At 47.5% G+C, this 13,558-nt stretch overlaps 3 long non-coding RNA genes across 3 annotated transcripts in view; 1 reads left to right on the top strand and 2 right to left on the bottom strand.

Moving 5' to 3' along the window:
- LOC146766710 (uncharacterized) overlaps nt 1-5,704 on the bottom strand; it is a 15,020-nt gene extending 9,316 nt beyond the window's left edge. The window contains exons 1-3 of the long non-coding RNA XR_014956967.1: nt 5,566-5,704; nt 5,410-5,482; nt 991-5,332 (exon numbers count right to left, since the gene is read on the bottom strand). This is a non-coding gene — a long non-coding RNA (uncharacterized LOC146766710). The remainder of the gene's footprint in view (nt 1-990; nt 5,333-5,409; nt 5,483-5,565) is intronic.
- On the top strand, nt 1,953-10,830 carry LOC144248588 (uncharacterized). The gene is made up of 4 exons (XR_013341876.2): nt 1,953-2,093; nt 3,351-3,482; nt 3,574-3,859; nt 4,284-10,830. It is a non-coding gene; the product is annotated as an uncharacterized LOC144248588 (long non-coding RNA).
- On the bottom strand, nt 8,332-13,558 carry LOC144248585 (uncharacterized). Its single transcript, XR_014956968.1, has 3 exons — nt 10,400-13,558; nt 8,453-10,322; nt 8,332-8,374 (listed from the first exon to the last, which is right to left on the bottom strand). It is a non-coding gene; the product is annotated as an uncharacterized LOC144248585 (long non-coding RNA).

Here is a 13,558-nt window from a genome sequence, read left to right as displayed (position 1 = left end):
TAAGCACAAACAACATAAGCCAACGTAGGTACATACAGTGTAAGCACAAACAATATAAGCTAACATAGGTAGGCGCAACATACGCACATACAATAGAAGCCGACACAGGTAGGTGCATCATAAGTGCATACAACGTAAGCTGACAGAGATACAAGATAAGTGAGGACTTGATATAATTCTCCAGAAGACTAATTTTTGAGCCCTATATCCTTTGAGAAGGCAGATGCTACGGAACTACTGTGGTCAGGTGATGAGGGGCTAATAAGCTCCGTACGGAAGTCCATGAGAAGGGCTACCAAAACTGAGAATGAAGACGGATGAGAACATGTCGTGTACATCGTCCGGACCCAAAAAGTAAATATGTAAAAATGCCAGAATAATTGATATCCGGGAAGGTACGTGAGCAAAATATGGCCAATACGGCACAAAATGATGTTGCTAAAGCATGGAGATGTAACAAAGGCCTATGACACAGACAACGTGACATGGACACAGACAACGTGACACGGACACAAGTGGAAACTGCCTGGCAATTTCACCTTATGGACCCAAGATTCCTAGCCCAAGATGAGCCATCGGCTGATGATGCCAAAGAAAAGAAAGCCCTAGGGCAGTAGCACTTGATGATGACATGCAACTCCTTTCAAGATGTTAGTGCCAAAGCACTTAAGAGGAAGCCTAAGAAGCTCAGTAGGCCTAGAGAAGGAAGAAATGACTACAGGGTGACTGTAGCTATAGCTCCAGACATGAAGGCGAGCTCCTATGGTGAAAAGATCCACGACAACGTCAAGAGTCAAAGAAGGCCGCCGATGCGAACGTCACGAGAACCAGAGAGGGATCGGAACTGCCCTGCCCGGCGAAGACTCTGGGGGGGCTGAGGAGAAACCCTCTCCCTTTGCTCCCGAGGGGCCCGTCCCACTATGGGCCTATTCTCCAAGCTAACATCAAATAGCCTCCTGTGATAGTAAAGGTTTTCCCCCCATCTCCCACCTACTGGCCCCAGCACTTGGCTTTTGCAAGACAACCGGATGGAATCCAATGTCAGTTGGATGTGGACGGCGAGACGTTCTCTGCATCAGCTTCGGTGCTGCCGTTTCCAAACTTCAGCTACGCTCCTCCTCAGGGTACCTAAGACAAAACAGAAAATGCAACTAGTGCCCACGAAAAGAGGAATCCCCGAAACTCCGACACACCGCTGCCCCGGCTCACCTGAAGTCTCAATTTGACTCCACAAGCTGCCTGGAGGATACCTGAAAAACAAAAAGGTACACACTTAGCATGCTGCTGCATAAGGGTCACCTGTGAGTCACTGTGCCAAAATGCCAACTCACCCGCTCGCCTCTGTTCCTTCACACAGCTAGGGCAGCGACAGCACCTGCAAAAAAACAAAGCAAAACAACCCACACTGAGATACTGTGAAAACAACATCCCCCTGACCTGAAAAGCACACCCACCCAGACCTTACGCTTGCACCCACCTGGCCTTGGACATCCAGACATCCGGACCAGAGACATCTTGCAAGATGACTGCCTAAAATAAAACAAAGTAACCAAGAGTGGATGCTTACAATTGCACCAAAACCTGAAACCTGAGCAAGAACAACTCCTTCTGTCCACTGCTCACCTGGCACACAGGGCCTTGACTGCTGCTATCTGCCTGGACCTCCTAAAAATAAAGGCAAAGAACACTGCTCTAACACGGTCACCCTTTAGGCTTCCCCTGCAAATGCAAACAATGACTGACCTGATCATGGCAGCACCCTCACCCAGGACTGGGGCTCTCTGCCACAGATTTGAACTGTCTGCATCTGAAAGGAAGTTAGGACTAGTGTGAAATGGCTGAGGGAATGAAGCCCCTTGGCAAAGGCTGGGGTTAATATACCCTGATTGGGCCCGCCGCTCATTCCCGTGGCACCCAGGAAAAGGGAAGGGGCAAACCCCACCGAGTAGAAAAGCCCTCAGAGCAGCTGCAGCTGTTCGGCTCCTCTGGCTTGAATTCAAGGGGAATAAAGGGCTGGATATAGAAGGAAACTCTTCAGGGAAATGACAGCTCTTTTTTCTACAACTACTTGGAGCGAAAGGGCAAAAAAACTGGTAAGAAATAAAACTTTGTTTTTAGGCAGCATATCTAGATAAGTTGGGTAATTTGCTGTTAACTTACATAATTATTCCTCAGTGACTACTAAGTAGTGCTCAACATGAGACTAAGGGTGGAGAAAAATACTAATTATATGAACAGTCTAAGTCTTCTTCTTGGGGTTACTAATTAGGACTAACTACATTATAAATAAGAATAATAATAGGCTCCTGGGCAGCATAAAGGTTAAGTATGTGCTAGGCTTGCCTTTCTCTGAGGTACTTAGTCCTAGGGCACAGAAAGAAGTGCCCTGAAAGGTAGTTTTAAATGCTGAAAAATCATTTTAAAAGAGCCTCCTTCAAGTGAATCCCTTAAAATGAGGAAATGGGGAATTTACCTCCACTGAAATGGATACCGTGGCAAATAAATGGCTTCTGCCCTTTCATTTAATCCCTTGAATACTGGGAAAAGAGAGGCTTTCCTCACTTTAAATCTCTCCAGTGATGAAGACAGAGGGATTTTCCCCTCAATCCAAACCCTTAAGAAAGAGAGATAGCTGGGCTTCCCCCTCAATTTAAGCCTTAGGACAACAAAAATGGTTACTCTTAATTCAAACCCATAAACGACACTGTCAAGGTTTTCCCCCTCTATTTAAACTGGAAAAAAATGGAATATGGGGATTCCCTGTCAATTAGCACCCCTAACAGCATAGAAAAGGCAGGGACTCTTTCAAATGAGACCATTAAAATTGCAGGGGAAGTGCGTTTCCTCATTATTTGAACGCAAGAAATGACGGAAAAGGAAGCTTTTTCCCATACTTGAAACCCCTTTTCTCTCCATAACCCCTCTTTTTTCTGGGAGTGCTGTGGAAGGTCTGGGGGTTCTAGGGGAGGACTGACATAATAAAAGGGGAAAGTTGAAAGCTCTCCCGTGGAACCCCACATGCTGCCTGGCCTGCTCAGGTGCTGCCCCTTGGCAAGAGGGCTCTTCCCTTGGCATTTTCTCCAAGGGATGCTCCGTGCCTGGGTGGGTCCGGCTGCTCCCTGGTCCCTGCTGGATGTTCCGACCATAGCTCCTGGCAGGTGTGCCCAGGTAGCTGCACTGAAAGCAGCTGCTCACGCAGGGAGCTGCTACACCTAGGAGTGAGGGATGAGGTGAAGAAAGGTCCTGTGGGGTGTTCCCTCCCCTACACAGCCCCTTGCCAGACCCTTAAACAATGGGGTGCCAGATTTTCATTTCAAAGATAATTAACAGTCTTTCCCCTGGCCAAACAGGAATTGCGCTTCCAAAATTGCAAACAGCGAATGATTTCTCACAGACCACACCTGCCGACACCAGAAACTCCCGCAGCCCTTGGAGAGCAGCACGCCTTGAGTGAACAGACATCAACACACAGGGAGGGTGAGGTTGGTTTTACAGGGAAAAAGGGCAGAGGTCAGGTCACGAGGTCTGTGGCCCCAAGTGACTTTCAACATCTTTTCGTTCTGAATGGCACAGGATTAATCCTGGAGCAAAACTGCTGCCAGCAAGAGTTCTGCCTGCCCTGGAAGAGACAAGCACCTCCTCGAAACCAACATCAGGAAGTGTAGAGGGTGAGCCGTGTTTCACAGAGAATAGGGCCAGCAACAGAGTCCAAGAGCCAGGGGCCCCGAAAGAAGGGCCACCCCCTGAAAATCTGAATGAAGAAGGAGGTGTTGTGGACCCAAGCTGCCCTCATGTCGATGAGGAGTTGCCTTGAAGATCCCAAGTACAACTTGCAAATTGACATCAGGAACCAGGACTGGTGAGTTTTCTTTCCCATGGAAAAGGGCCAGAGTATGTGCCCAGGTGCCCCTGGCCCTCAGCTGGCCCCTGACTTCACAAAATCCAAATATCAAAGAACGTATCCCAGACCAAAGCTGTCCCCGCCTCAAACTTGTGCTGCCCTGAGAGTCCCAAGGGAGCCCTACAAACTGACATCAGGAACCTGGACTGGCGAGTTTTCTTTCCCAGGTAAAAGGACCGCTGTTTGTGCTCATGGCCCTGTGCCCACCACTGGGCCTCCTGAAATTCCGAATGGGATGCCAGATGCCTCCCACACCAAAGCTGCCCCTGGCTCTTGGCCTGGCTGCCCTTGCCGTGGTCCTGGGTGGCCCCGGGGTCTCAGTATGGAATATCCTGCGGCTCTGGGATGACATCAGCTCCCTTTGTCTCCTTTTCCATGGCAGATCGCTTCCAGGAGTCCCCGAGTCCTCCCAGCTGCCCCAGTTCCCTCCCAGTGTGCTACCCAATGTTCCCGCTTCCCTCCTGATTTTCCCAGTGTCCCTCCCAGTGTTCCCAGTGCAGGTACTGGACACAGTAGAAGTGGTTCTGTAACTGCTTTGAGCCTTTATTGCCACTATGGGAAGGCTCTGAGGGTTCTCGGGGAGGGCGGGAAGGGATGTGGGGGTCCCAGGGGTGCCACTCTGGGGGTTGGAGGTCCCAGATGGATTCCGGAAGGGGGGCATGGAGTGCTTGAGGGGGTCTCTCAATTGTCACACCGGGAGGGGCCCCAGCGGGTCTGGGGAGGCGGCCCAGGGTGTCCTGGGGGCCACTGGGGATTCTCAGGGATCCCTGGGGACTATTCAGGGGGTCCCAGAGAGTTCAAGGTGGATCCCTGGGGGATCGTTTTGGGGGGTCGCAGGGGTCAGGGGGATTTCCCAATGAAGATCTGGGGGGGAAGGGGGAGTCCTTCAGGGCCTGGCAGAAGGAGGACAACTAAGCATCACCAAACATGTTACGTCAATCTCCTGATACAATCTAGAGCCCAACTACACCCTGCATTACAAATTTCAAGTCCCCAGGACTTGTGCTATTACAGGCTATGCAGCAGGGCAGAGCAGTTGTGGAACAAATACGTGCAGACACCCGTGACACAGGACAGGGAGAGAGAGCTTTTGAGGAGAAGAAAGGACCGAGAGACCCAAAGAACACAGAGTGCACCAGAGACAAGTGACAGGACACACACCAGAACTGCTCTGCCCTGAGCACCTCAGCACTGTGATCAAAACAGACACTTTCCCTTTAGCTGGCCTAAGGAGACACTTCTTGCACATCCCCACCCCCAAAGCTGATCCTAAAGGCCCTCCCAGCACCCCGCTTTCACCCCATCTGTGGGCCTTAGCCCTCCACTTATCTCTCTGGCATCTGGGGATGAGAATCCATGTCGCGTGCCAATGGAGGCTGCCTCGCCTGCGGGGAATGTCCTATGGTCACCGGGCTGTGGTCCCGTGCTCAGCTACAATCGAGAACACCAAACATCACTGCATGATCTTAGCTGCACAATGGACAAAACCCAGCAATCCTGCTACTCACCATTCTCCAGAGAATGCTCGGGTCACACACTTTGGCCAGGCTCGGAGGCTGCCACCGTCATCGCAGGGTCTGCCTGGGTTAAGAAGAGACAAAGTGACTCGGCATTGCTGAAACACGAGTGGACCTTGGCTCCCCCTCCCTACCTCGGCAACTCACCGCAACTTCTCAGCCATTGCCAAAGGCAACCCTGATGCAATCTTGAAATACAAAATTTCAAGGCTTCATCACAGAGTCCTGCAATACTTCCCAAGAGCTCACAAGCACAGAAAATCCAGGCCATCAGCTGTTGGTGACAAGGGCTTGGCATACGCTGAGTGGATTCCCTAAAGCACACAAACAACAATGGATGCTTACAATTGCACCAAAACCTGAAACCTGAGCAAGAACAACTGCTTCGGTCCACTGCTCACCTGGCACACTTGGCCTTGACTGCTGCTAACTGCCTGGAGCTCCTAAAAATAAAGGCAAAGAACACAGCTGTAACACGGTCACCCTTTAAGCTGCCCCTGCAAATGCAAACAATGACTGACCTGATAATGGGAAAACCCTCACCCAGGACTGGGGCTCTCTGCCACTGATTGGAGTTGTCAGCACCTGAAAGGAAGTTAGGACTAGTGTCAAAAGGCTGCAGGACAACTTAACAGCACCAAACATATTATGTCAATCTCCCCATATAATCCAGAGCCCAACTACACCCTGCATTACAAATTTCAAGTCCCCAGGACTTGTGCTATTACAGGCTATGCAGCAGGGCAGAGCAGTTGTGGGACAAATACGTGCAGACACCCGTGACACAGGACAGGGAGAGAGAGCTTTTGAGGAGAAGAAAGGACCGAGAGACCCAAAGAACACAGAGTGCACCAGAGACAAGTGACAGGACACACACCAGAACTTCTCTGCCCTGCACACCTCAGCACTTTGATCAAAACAGACACTTTCCCTTTAGGTGGCCTTAGGAGACACTTCTTGGACATCCCCATCTCCAAAACTGACTCAAAAACCCCTCCTGGGGAGTCCCAACCCAGCACCTCTCTTCCATCCCCTCTGTGGGTGGTAGCCCTCCACTTATCTTGCACATATCTGGGGATGCAAATCCCCATCAGGTGCAGAACGAGGCCTCCTGCCTGTCTGGGAAGTTCCAGTTGTCACCAGGCTGTTATCTCTTGCTCTGCCAAGAGAAAGAAAACCAAATGTCAGTGCACTACCTTAACAGCACATGGGGCAGAACCTGACAATTCTGCTACTCACCGTCTCCCAAGAAGTATCGGGCCACACACCTCAGGCACGCTTGGATTCTGACACAGTCATCTCAAGGCACACCTAGGTTAAGGGCAGACAAGGTGACATGGCACTGCTGCAACTTAAGTGTACCCTCGCTCCTCTTCCCTGCCTCACCGCAACTCCGTGCCCATTCCTGTGGGTTACCAGGAGGGGACCTTGAAATGCAAAATTGGAAGGCTCTGTCACAGGGTCCTGTAATGCTTCTGGCAAGACCACACGTGCATGAAACCCGGTCCATCAGCCAGGTGGAGACAGAGGTATGAGTACTCTGAGTGGATTCCCTAAAGCACACAAACAACAGTGGATGCTTATAGTTCCACCAAAAACTAAAAGCTGAGCAAAAACAACTGCTTTGGTCCACTGCTCACCTAGCACAATGGGCCTTGACTGCTGCTATCTGCCTGGACCTTCTAAAAATAAAGGCAAAGAACACTGCTGTAACACGGTCACCATTTAGGCTGCTCCTGCAAGTGCAAACAATGACTGACCTGATCATGGCAACACCCTCACCCAGGACTGGGGCTCTCTGCCACTGATTGGAGTTGTCAGCACCTGAAAGGAAGTTAGGACTAGTGTCAAATGGCTGCAGGACAACTTAACAGCACCAAACATGTTATGTCAATCTCCTCATACAATCTAGAGCCCAACTACACCCTGCAAATTACAAATTCCAAGTCCCCAGGACTTGTGCTATTACAGGCTGTGCAGCAGGGCAGAGCAGCTGTGGGAAAAATATGTGCAGACACCCGTGACACAGGACAGGATGTGACAAACCAGGGGACAGGACAGGGAGAGAGAGCTCTTGATGAGAAGAATATCTGCAAGGACCGAGAGACCCAAACAACACAGAGGACACCAGAGACATGTGACAGGACACACATCAGAACTGCTCTGCCCTGCATGCCTCAGCACTAAGATCAAAACAGACACTTTTCACCTTTAGATGGTCTAAGGAGACACTTCTTGGACATCCCCAATTCCAAACTGACTGAAAAACCCCTCCTGGGGAGTCCCAACCTGGCACCTCGCTTATCACGCCTCTCTGTGGGTCATAACCCTCCACTTATCTTGCACATATCTGGGGATGCAAATCCCTGTTGGGTGCAGAAGAACGCCGTCTCCCTGTCTGGTAAGTTCCAGCTGTCACCTCTTGGTCTGCCAAGGGAAAGAAAACTAAACATCAGTGCACAATCTGAACAGCACATCGGCCAAAACCTGGTAAATCTGCTACTCACCATCCTCCTCAGAATGCCTGGGTTCTTGGCCCTCACGCTTTGGGCGTGCTTGGATTCTGACACCGTCATCGCAGGGGACACCTGGGTTAAGGGCAGACAAGGTGACATGGCATTGCTGAAACACCAGTGGAATCTCATTCCTCCCCGACTCACTGCAACACCTTGGCCATTCCTCAGGGCTACCAGGATGGGACCTTGAAATGCAGGATTGGAAGGCTCCATCACAGGGTCCTGTAATGCTTCCAGCGAGATCCAAAGTGCATGAAACCTGGTCCATCAGCCAGTTAGTAACGGAGGTATGCACACTCCGAGTTGATTCCCTAAAGCACACAATCAAGAATGAATGCTTAGAATTGCACCAAAAATTGAGACCTGAGCAAAACCAACTGTTTCTGTCCACTGCTCACCTGGCACACTTGGCCTTGACTGCTGCTACCTGTCTGGACCTCCTAAAAATAAAGGCAAAGAACACTGCTATAACACAGTCACCATTTAGGCTGCCCCTGCAAATGCAAACAATGACTGACCTGATCATGGGAAAATCCTCACACAAGACTGGGGCTCTCTGCCACTGATTGGAGTTGTCAGCAAGTTGAAAGGAAGTTAGGACTAGTGTCAAATGGCTGCAGGACAAATTAGCATCACAAAACATATTAAGGCAATCTCCTGATACAATCTAGAGCCCAACTACACCCTGCATTACAAATTTCAAGTCCCCAGGACTTGTGCTATTACAGGCTATGCAGAAGACAGAGCAGTTGTGGGACAAATACGTGCAGACACCCGTGACACAGGACAGGGAGAGAGAGCTTTTGAGGAGAAGAAAGGACCGAGAGACCCAAAGAACACAGAGTGCACCAGAGACAAGTGGCGGGACACACACCAGAACTGCTCTGCCCTGAGCACCTCAGCACTTTGATCAAAACAGACACTTTCCCTTTAGGTGGCCTTAGGAGACACTTCTTAGATATCCCCATCTCCAAAACTGACTCAAAAACCCCTCCTGGGGAGTCCCAACCCAGCACCTCTCTTCCATCCCCTCTGTGGGTGGTAGCCCTCCACTTATCTTGCACATATCTGGGGATACAAATCCCCATCAGGTGCAGAATGAGGCCTCCTGCCTGTCTGGGAAGTTCCAGTTGTCACCAGGCTGTTATCTCTTGCTCTGCCAAGAGAAAGAAAACCAAATGTCAGTGCACTACCTTAACAGCACATGGGCCAGAACCTGACAATTCTTCTACTCACCATCTCCCAAAGAAGTCTAGGGCCACACACCTCAGGCGTGCTTGGATTCTGACACCGTCATCTCAAGGCACACCTAGGTTAAGGGCAGACAAGGTGACATGGCACTGCTGCAACTTAAGTGTACCCTCGCTCCTCTTCCCTGCCTCACCGCAACTCCTTGCCCATTCCTGTGGGTTACCAGGAGGGGACCTTGAAATGCAAAATTGGAAGGCTCTGTCACAGGGTCCTGTAATGCTTCTGGCAAGACCACACGTGCATGAAACCCGGTCCATCAGCCAGGTGGAGACAGAGGTATGAGTACTCTGAGTGGATTCCCTAAAGCACACAAACAACAGTGGATGCTTATAGTTCCACCAAAAACTAAAAGCTGAGCAAAAACAACTGCTTTGGTCCACTGCTCACCTAGCACAATGGGCCTTGACTGCTGCTATCTGCCTGGACCTTCTAAAAATAAAGGCAAAGAACACTGCTGTAACACGGTCACCATTTAGGCTGCTCCTGCAAGTGCAAACAATGACTGACCTGATCATGGCAACACCCTCACCCAGGACTGGGGCTCTCTGCCACTGATTGGAGTTGTCAGCACCTGAAAGGAAGTTAGGACTAGTGTCAAATGGCTGCAGGACAACTTAACAGCACCAAACATGTTATGTCAATCTCCCCATATAATCCAGAGCCCAACTACACCCTGCAAATTACAAATTCCAAGTCCCCAGGACTTGTGCTATTACAGGCTGTGCAGCAGGGCAGAGCAGTTGTGGGACAGATACGTGCAGACACCCATGACACAGGACAGGGAGAGAGAGCTTTTGAGGAGAAGAAAGGACCGAGAGACCCAAAGAACACAGAGTGCACCAGAGACAAGTGACAGGACACACACCAGAACTGCTCTGCCCTGAGCACCTCAGCACTGTGATCAAAACAGACACTTTTTGCCTTTAGATGGCCTTAGGAGATGCTTCTTGCACATCCCCATCCCCAAAGCTCATTGAAAATGCCCTCCCAGCACCCCACTTTCACCCCCACTGTGGGCCTTAGCCCTCCACTTATCTCTCTGGCATCTGGGGATGAGAATCCACGTCGCGTGCCAATGGAGGCTGCCTCGCCTGCGGGGAATGTCCTATGGTCACCGGGCTGTGGTCCCGTGCTCAGCTACAATCGAGAACACCAAACATCACTGCACGATCTCAGCCGCACAGCAGCCACAACTCAGCAATTCTGCTGCTCACCATTATTCTCCTGAGAACGCCGGTCTCCTCGGGCCGCACGCTTCGCCCACGCCCTCCTGGCAGGGTCTGCCTGGCTGAAGAGCAGGCGAGGTGAGGTGGCGTTCCCAAAACTCGAGTGGACCCTGGTCCCCCTCACTAGTAGTTCCCCCACTTACAGCAACTCCTCGGCCGCTCCTGAGGCTCCCTGGTGCCACCTCCAAGTGACAAAGATCAAGGCTTCGTCGTAGAGCCGCGTGCCGCTCCCCGAATTCCCAGGAGAGCGAAGGAGCGGCTCTGCGGCCACTTGCAGGGGGGACTCGCTGGTACACGAGTGGACTGCCTAACACACACAAACATGAATGGATACTGAGAGTTGCAGCAGAGACACTACAGCTGCAGGCACACAAATCCATAAATAAATAAACTAATGAAATGCAAAAATTCTACCAAAATATTAATTTTATTTACCCAGTATCCAAATTGCCAAATAGATTAACAGAGACACCCTGTCCTATCCCCTCAATTACACCTCTAAAATCTATGCCAAACAAATCCTGAAAACTAAGAAAACCCTGCCTGTATTGAAATAAAAACAAAAAAAAGTCTTGTAAACGTTATAAATTCGTTAACCTAACACATCAGAACCATAAAAATATTAAACCTTTATGAACACCAGTATGCACTACCCTCGTTTCAACGTATAAAAGTAAAGCTATCCCTACTACTACCTAACACAAATATCACAAAATATAGCAGTAAGAAAAGAAAAAAAAAATAATCCTCACTATAACTAGAATATAAATTTTTTATTTTAAGCCAAAAAAATTCATACATTCTAAATAGGAACTTCCTCAAAATCAAGTATTTCAATAAACCCAAAAAACTCTAACATATTTCAAATAACTACAAAAAGGCTAAAAAACATAAAACAATCAAGCAACCCACCACAACTATCTAAAACTATCTACAATAAACCTTCTTTAAAAAAACCCAACAAATACTCCTTACCACCTCAACAATACATCACCAGCGACACCAAACAACTCAAAATACTCTAACTCCCATCCAAAAAATGCTCTATCAACTGAAACACTAAAACTCATCTAAAACACCCGCTTACCCTTCAATAACCTCCTCTAACTTACACACAAATCTAAAACCAATAAGAATTAACTATAAACTATCATACCTTAAAGAACTCCACCATTAAACACTACCGTACGAGACTTACTATAAATCAAAAACCCCAAAAAAACACACCACTGTTAACATCACCAAAACATTTTTCTCTATTCCTCTAACAACCAAATACAAACCTTGATTTACCTTCACTTGAAAAACATACAATACATCTACAACCAACTGCCCCAAAAATAAGAACACAGTCCTACCATCCAGCATAAATTCATCCAAATGAAACTTAAAAAAATAAAGCTCCAAAACATCTGTAATAATCCAGCAACATTAGATGAAAAGTATAACAAAAATACTTTTAAAATCATCCAAATTCTTCTAAAAGACTATTACACCACAAAAAAAAAAAAAAAAAAAAAAAAAAGCAAAATCAAAAAGCATCAAAGTCCCACCAATTTCATCAAAAACAGCCAGAATGGCTCCACGAGCCAACAAAAAAAAACCCCAACCTACAAGAAAATGCCAAACCACCTCAGAAACAAACAATAAAACACAGCCCCTCTTACCATGGTATTATTTTAGTACTATGATTAAAATACACATTCTATACAAAAATGTCCTCTACCCTGCCATCAATGCCACATAAAGCAAATAAATTAACTGTTATCATACAGGACATCCATATAAAAAAATCTCAATCGCCCTAAAACCTTAAAAATAATTAAAAATTAACCCCAAAATGAAAACTTTAACAAAAGAAACCCAAAAACAAACAACAGAGACTAAAAATACACCACCATAGAACTAACTACCAGCAAAAACAACCCCACACTACACTCTTTTCACTAACAGTTGTCAGTGAGACACATCACAAAAATGAAACAAAAATAAAAATCAGCCCTAGAGAAACCCACAAAACAAATCACAAAACCCACTAGAAAAAGAAGTCCAACCAACTTACTAAACTTCAAACCATACAACAGACCCTGAAAGCTGCTAAAAATTAAAACCGTACCTCTACACTAACTCAAAGAGTAACCAGTATTCTGCTAAGTTAGCTTTAAAAATCAAAGTAATAAAGGAGATTAACAAAAACCTAAACCACTAGACAATAAAAAGAGAAGCACCCACATAAATAACTACCTAAAAAAATCCACCGTATAAATACACAAGTTCCTAAAAAAAAACACTAATAAAAAGCAACCAACAAATACATCAAACTGAAACAAAAACCCAAATAAATACAGTAACAACAACAACAAATTATTCCTAACTCAATAAACCCATAATGCCTCAAACCATCAAAATACAAATACCACAGCAGAGCTTCACAGGGGGAGCGGCCGCCCATTCTCTTCCCTCTCGCAGCCCAGCACGGCACCGCTCGGGGTGCCGCGGCGAGGGGAGTGCCTGCCGCGTCACAACAAGAAATAAACACGTCACCAAAAGAGAAATGTAACCACAAACAATAAGTCCCAAATTACCGGTAACAATAAAACGTCCAGAACAATTAAACAAACCAAATGAATAAAACCTCTATCGGAAAATTTAAAAAATGCAATTACCAAGATTAAAAAAAAACCTCACTAATTCACTACAGCACACTACCTCAAGCCCACCAAAACTAACACTACATACTCATGCTAATAAAAGCCACCACAACCTAATTAAAAACCAACCCTGTACTTCATGCTACGACCCATAAAAATCAGTGTAAAACCTTAAAAAAACATATCCTTTAAGAACATAACTACAATCATATTTTCACAATATGAAAATAATCAAAACAAAACAAACATCCAACATATCGCACAAAAAAAAAAAAAAATCCAACAACAAACTCAATCCAATAAAACCCTTGTCACAGCACCTGAACCAAGAACCGTAACAACCAACAAGTACACCGTGACCGTTCTCATACACCAACTACGAACAAAAGAAAACGACCCAAAAAATTCCTCAGGAGCGCCTCAAAAGCAGCGCAGCGAGGGAGGCTGGAAGATGCGAAGCCGCGCTCCCGGCCCCGGGCGCAGCGCGGCTCCGGCA

This window comes from Lonchura striata, chromosome 8 (assembly GCF_050655825.1).
Source record: "Lonchura striata isolate lonStrDom1 chromosome 8, ASM5065582v1, whole genome shotgun sequence".
Taxonomy (NCBI): domain Eukaryota; kingdom Metazoa; phylum Chordata; class Aves; order Passeriformes; family Estrildidae; genus Lonchura; species Lonchura striata.
The sequence above is the reverse complement of the archived record's forward strand: the minus strand, read 5'-3'. Positions and strand labels throughout refer to the sequence as shown.